Source organism: Heptranchias perlo, chromosome 16, assembly GCF_035084215.1.
Source record: "Heptranchias perlo isolate sHepPer1 chromosome 16, sHepPer1.hap1, whole genome shotgun sequence".
Classification (NCBI taxonomy): Eukaryota; Metazoa; Chordata; class Chondrichthyes; order Hexanchiformes; family Hexanchidae; genus Heptranchias; species Heptranchias perlo.
The window spans coordinates 1673348-1680479 of NC_090340.1; positions in this window are offsets into that span (position 1 = coordinate 1673348).

Genomic DNA, 7132 nt, shown 5'->3' on the forward strand with positions numbered 1-7132 from the left:
AGCGAGGGAGGTGAGGGAGCGAGCGAGGGAGGTGAGGGAGCGAGCGAGGGAGGTGAGGGAGCGAGCGAGGGAGGTGAGGGAGCGAGCGAGGGAGGTGAGCGAGCGAATGAGAGATGTGACATGTTCCCAACATGGACTCCTCCTGGAATAGGTCCATAGAACATGATGGGGACCAAGAGTTTGGATGGGCCTGAGAGCTGATCCGGAGACAATTACCTCAATGAGGAGACGAATGAGAGAAAAATTAAAGTTCTTTAAAAAGGTCTAAACAGATTTTGATGTTCCTCTTTGTCCAGAATAGTAAGGGGGGGGAGTGGGGGGAGAATGATTCCATTGTTTGACTCCCTGCTCCTCCACTGCCAGGGACCAGGAGTTGTCAAGGAGCTGGCTGAGATAAAATTCCCAATATACAACTGAATCTCCAGAGAAATAGGTGCAAGTTTGGAAAGCGTTTTATACTTGCATTAACACTTGTATAAATGCAGATTAAAACTCTTGCCACAATTCATGGCGGGTGCTGTCCACTTCCATTTGGAGTCTCTCCTCTGGGCAAAGAGGGAACCACTCAATGAAGGGAGAGGGGATCGGGGGTGGGGAGAGAGGGTCGGGGGAGGGGAGAGAGGGACGGGGGGAGGGGGGAGAGGGTCGGGGGAGGGGAGAGAGGGTCGGGGGAGGGGGGAGAGGGTCGGGGGAGGGGAGAGAGGGTCGGGGGGAGGGGAGAGAGGGTCGGGGGGAGGGGGGAGAGGGTCGGGGGGAGGGGGGAGAGGGTCGGAGGGAGGGGGGAGAGGGTCGGGGGAGGGGAGAGAGGGTCGGGGGAGGGGAGAGAGGGTCGGGGGAGGGGGGAGAGGGTCGGGGGAGGGGAGAGAGGGTCGGGGGTGGGGGGAGAGGGTCGGGGGTGGGGGGAGAGGGTCGGGGGTGGGGAGAGAGGGTCGGGGGGTGGGGAGAGAGGGTCGGGGGGAGGGGGAGAGGGTCGGGGGAGGGGAGGGAGGGTCGGGGGAGGGGAGAGAGGGTCGGGGGGAGGGGGGAGAGGGTCGGGGGAGGGGGGAGGGGGTCGGGGGTGGGGGGAGAGGGTCGGGGGGAGGGGGGAGAGGGTCGGGGGGAGGGGGGAGAGGGTCGGGGGAGGGGAGGGAGGGTCGGGGGAGGGGAGGGAGGGTCGGGGGAGGGGAGGGAGGGAGGGGAGGGGGAGGGGAGGGAGGGTGGAGGGGAGGGAGGGTCGGGGGAGGGGAGGGAGGGTCGGGGGAGGGGAGGGAGGGTGAGGGGAGGGAGGGTCGGGGGAGGGGAGGGAGGGTCGGGGGCGGGGGCGGGGGGGTCGGGGGAGGGGGGGGTCGGGGGAGGGGGGAGAGGGTCGGGGGAGGGGAGAGAGGGTCGGGGATGGGGAGAGAGGGTCGGGGGAGGGGAGAGGATCAGGGTGGGAAAAGTGGGGCAGAGTCGGGAGCAGCAGCAAGAACACTGTGAGTGGGAGTGATGCTGAGAGAGGAGCAGGGAGTAAAGGGCTGAGTGAAACCTGGGGACCCGACTGTGGGTAAACAGTGAAAGATTATTTCCACTGGCAAACCAGGCCCCAATCTCTGGAGGGCTGCAATTTGTGCCAGTCATTGTGAACCTGGCATCACACAGGGCACAGCACCAGCATCATCTGTGAGAACTCCCCGTCCTCCGGAGGAGGGAGGCCTCCACATTGAGCAGCCTCCCACCTCACATTGACTCTGAAACAAATCCACGCCAGGCCAACCCAGCAATGGACCTGTGGGCCCCTTCGAATATGTCGCCCCATGAACGGGCACTGCAGAACTGTGCGGGCAATCAATGGACAGCCGTTCATCGGCAAGAGTGAGATCCAGGTCTAACGGGGGGAGAATGTGATCCAGGTCTAACGGGGGGAGAATGTGATCCAGGTCTAACGGGGGGAGAATGTGATCCAGGTCTAACGGGAGGAGAATGTGATCCAGGTCTAACGGAGGGAGAATGTGATCCAGGTCTAACGGAGGGAGAATGTGATCCAGGTCTAACGGGAGGAGAATGTGATCCAGGTCTAACGGGAGGAGAATGTGATCCAGGTCTAACGGAGGGAGAATGTGATCCAGGTCTAACGGGGGGAGAATGTGATCCAGGTCTAACGGGGGGAGAATGTGATCCAGGTCTAACGGAGGGAGAATGTGATCCAGGTCTAACGGGAGGAGAATGTGATCCAGGTCTAACGGGGGGAGAATGTGATCCAGGTCTAACGGAGGGAGAATGTGATCCAGGTCCAACGGGGGGAGAATGTGATCCAGGTCTAACGGGAGGAGAATGTGATCCAGGTCTAACGGAGGGAGAATGTGATCCAGGTCCAACGGGGGGAGAATGTGATCCAGGTCTAACGGAGGGAGAATGTGATCCAGGTCCAACGGGGGGAGAATGTGATCCAGGTCTAAAGGGGAGAGAATGTGATCCAGGTCTAACGGGGGGAGAATGTGATCCAGGTCTAACGGGAGGAGAATGTGATCCAGGTCTAACGGGGGGAGAATGTGATCCAGGTCTAACGGGAGGAGAATGTGATCCAGGTCTAACGGAGGGAGAATGTGATCCAGGTCCAACGGGGGGAGAATGTGATCCAGGTCTAACGGGAGGAGAATGTGATCCAGGTCTAACGGAGGGAGAATGTGATCCAGGTCTAACGGGAGGAGATTGTGATCCAGGTCTAACGGGAGGAGAATGTGATCCAGGTCTAACGGAGGGAGAATGTGATCCAGGTCTAACGGGGAGAGAATGTGATCCAGGTCCAACGGGGGGAGAATGTGATCCAGGTCTAACGGGGGGAGAATGTGATCCAGGTCTAACGGAGGGAGAATGTGATCCAGGTCTAACGGGGAGAGAATGTGATCCAGGTCTAACGGGAGGAGAATGTGATCCAGGTCTAACGGGGGGAGAATGTGATCCAGGTCTAACGGAGGGAGAATGTGATCCATGTCTAACGGGAGGAGAATGTGATCCAGGTCTAACGGGGGGAGAATGTGATCCAGGTCTAACGGGGGGAGAATGTGATCCAGGTCTAACGGGAGGAGAATGTGATCCAGGTCTAACGGGAGGAGAATGTGATCCAGGTCTAACGGGGGGAGAATGTGATCCAGGTCTAACGGGGGGAGAATGTGATCCAGGTCCAACGGGGGGAGAATGTGATCCAGGTCCAACGGGGGGAGAATGTGATCCAGGTCTAACGGGGGGAGAATGTGATCCAGGTCTAACGGGAGGAGAATGTGATCCAGGTCTAACGGGGGGAGAATGTGATCCAGGTCTAACGGGAGGAGAATGTGATCCAGGTCTAACGGGAGGAGAATGTGATCCAGGTCTAACGGGAGGAGAATGTGATCCATGTCTAACGGGGGGAGAATGTGATCCAGGTCTAACGGGAGGAGAATGTGATCCAGGTCTAACGGGGGGAGAATGTGATCCAGGTCTAACGGGGGGAGAATGTGATCCAGGTCTAACGGAGGGAGAATGTGATCCAGGTCTAACGGGGAGAGAATGTGATCCAGGTCTAACGGGAGGAGAATGTGATCCAGGTCTAACGGGGAGAGAATGTGATCCAGGTCTAACGGGAGGAGAATGTGATCCAGGTCTAACGGGAGGAGAATGTGATCCAGGTCTAACGGGAGGAGAATGTGATCCAGGTCTAACGGAGGGAGAATGTGATCCAGGTCTAACGGGAGGAGAATGTGATCCTGGTCTAACGGGAGGAGAATGTGATCCAGGTCTAACGGGGAGAGAATGTGATCCATGTCTAACGGAGGGAGAATGTGATCCAGGTCTAACGGGGAGAGAATGTGATCCAGGTCTAACGGAGGGAGAATGTGATCCAGGTCTAACGGGGAGAGAATGTGATCCAGGTCTAACGGAGGGAGAATGTGATCCAGGTCTAACGGAGGGAGAATGTGATCCAGGTCTAACGGGAGGAGAATGTGATCCATGTCTAACGGAGGGAGAATGTGATCCAGGTCTAACGGGGAGAGAATGTGATCCAGGTCTAACGGAGGGAGAATGTGATCCAGGTCTAACGGGAGGAGAATGTGATCCAGGTCTAACGGGGGGAGAATGTGATCCAGGTCTAACGGGAGGAGAATGTGATCCAGGTCTAACGGGAGGAGAATGTGATCCAGGTCTAACGGGGGGAGAATGTGATCCAGGTCTAACGGGAGGAGAATGTGATCCAGGTCTAACGTGGGGAGAATGTGATCCAGGTCTAACGGGAGGAGAATGTGATCCAGGTCTAACGGGAGGAGAATGTGATCCAGGTCTAACGGGAGGAGAATGTGATCCAGGTCTAACGGGGGGAGAATGTGATCCAGGTCTAACGGGGGGAGAATGTGATCCAGGTCTAACGGGGAGAGAATGTGATCCAGGTCTAACGGGGGGAGAATGTGATCCAGGTCTAACGGGGGGAGAATGTGATCCATGTCTAACGGGGGGAGAATGTGATCCAGGTCTAACGGGAGGAGAATGTGATCCAGGTCTAACGGGGGGAGAATGTGATCCATGTCTAACGGGGGGAGAATGTGATCCAGGTCTAACGGGGAGAGAATGTGATCCAGGTCTAACGGGGGGGAGAATGTGATCCAGGTCTAACGGGGAGAGAATGTGATCCAGGTCTAACGGGAGGAGAATGTGATCCAGGTCTAACGGGGGGAGAATGTGATCCAGGTCTAACGGGGGGAGAATGTGATCCAGGTCTAACGGGGAGAGAATGTGATCCAGGTCTAACGGGAGGAGAATGTGATCCAGGTCTAACGGGGGGAGAATGTGATCCAGGTCTAACGGGGGGAGAATGTGATCCAGGTCTAACGGGAGGGAGAATGTGATCCAGGTCTAACGGGAGGAGAATGTGATCCAGGTCTAACGGGGGGAGAATGTGATCCAGGTCTAACGGGGGGAGAATGTGATCCAGGTCTAACGGGGGGAGAATGTGATCCAGGTCTAACGGGAGGAGAATGTGATCCAGGTCTAACGGGGGGAGAATGTGATCCATGTCTAACGGGAGGAGAATGTGATCCAGGTCTAACGGGAGGAGAATGTGATCCAGGTCTAACGGGGAGGAGAATGTGATCCAGGTCTAACGGGAGGAGAATGTGATCCAGGTCTAACGGAGGGAGAATGTGATCCAGGTCTAACGGGAGGAGAATGTGATCCAGGTCTAACGGGGGGAGAATGTGATCCAGGTCCAACGGGGGGAGAATGTGATCCAGGTCCAACGGGGGGAGAATGTGATCCAGGTCTAACGGGAGGAGAATGTGATCCAGGTCTAACGGGGGGAGAATGTGATCCAGGTCTAACGGGAGGAGAATGTGATCCAGGTCTAACGGGAGGAGAATGTGATCCAGGTCTAACGGGAGGAGAATGTGATCCAGGTCTAACGGGAGGAGAATGTGATCCAGGTCTAACGGGAGGAGAATGTGATCCAGGTCCAACGGGAGGAGAATGTGATCCAGGTCTAACGGGAGGAGAATGTGATCCAGGTCTAACGGGGGGAGAATGTGATCCAGGTCCAACGGGAGGAGAATGTGATCCAGGTCTAACGGGAGGAGAATGTGATCCAGGTCTAACGGGAGGAGAATGTGATCCAGGTCTAACGGGGGGAGAATGTGATCCAGGTCTAACGGGAGGAGAATGTGATCCAGGTCTAACGGGGGGAGAATGTGATCCAGGTCTAACGGGGGGAGAATGTGATCCAGGTCTAACGGAGGGAGAATGTGATCCAGGTCTAACGGGGGGAGAATGTGATCCAGGTCTAACGGGGAGAGAATGTGATCCAGGTCTAACGGAGGGAGAATGTGATCCAGGTCTAACGGGAGGAGAATGTGATCCAGGTCTAACGGGGAGAGAATGTGATCCAGGTCTAACGGGAGGAGAATGTGATCCAGGTCTAACGGGAGGAGAATGTGATCCAGGTCTAACGGGGGGAGAATGTGATCCAGGTCTAACGGGAGGAGAATGTGATCCAGGACTAACGGGAGGAGAATGTGATCCAGGTCTAACGGGGGGAGAATGTGATCCAGGTCTAACGGGGGGAGAATGTGATCCAGGTCCAACGGGAGGAGAATGTGATCCAGGTCTAACGGGGGGAGAATGTGATCCAGGTCTAACGGGAGGAGAATGTGATCCAGGTCTAACGGGGGGAGAATGTGATCCAGGTCTAACGGGAGGAGAATGTGATCCAGGTCTAACGGGGGGAGAATGTGATCCAGGTCTAACGGGGGGAGAATGTGATCCAGGTCTAACGGAGGGAGAATGTGATCCAGGTCTAACGGGGGGAGAATGTGATCCAGGTCTAACGGAGGGAGAATGTGATCCAGGTCTAACGGGGGGAGAATGTGATCCAGGTCTAACGGAGGGAGAATGTGATCCAGGTCTAACGGGAGGAGAATGTGATCCAGGTCTAACGGGGGGAGAATGTGATCCAGGTCTAACGGGGGGAGAATGTGATCCAGGTCTAACGGGAGGAGAATGTGATCCAGGTCTAACGGGGGGAGAATGTGATCCAGGTCTAACGGGAGGAGAATGTGATCCATGTCTAACAGGAGGAGAATGTGATCCAGGTCTAACGGGGGGAGAATGTGATCCATGTCTAACGGAGGGAGAATGTGATCCAGGTCTAACGGAGGGAGAATGTGATCCAGGTCTAACGGGGGGAGAATGTGATCCAGGTCTAACGGGAGGAGAATGTGATCCATGTCTAACGGAGGGAGAATGTGATCCAGGTCTAATGGAGGGAGAATGTGATCCAGGTCTAACGGGGAGAGAATGTGATCCAGGTCTAACGGGAGGAGAATGTGATCCAGGTCTAACGGGGGGAGAATGTGATCCAGGTCTAACGGGAGGAGAATGTGATCCAGGTCTAACGGGGGGAGAATGTGATCCAGGTCTAACGGGGGGAGAATGTGATCCAGGTCTAACGGGGGGAGAATGTGATCCAGGTCTAACGGGGGGAGAATGTGATCCAGGTCTAACGGGAGGAGAATGTGATCCAGGTCTAACGGGGGGAGAATGTGATCCAGGTCTAACGGGAGGAGAATGTGATCCAGGTCTAACGGGGGGAGAATGTGATCCAGGTCTAACGGGAGGAGAATGTGATCCAGGTCTAACGGGGGGAGAATGTGAT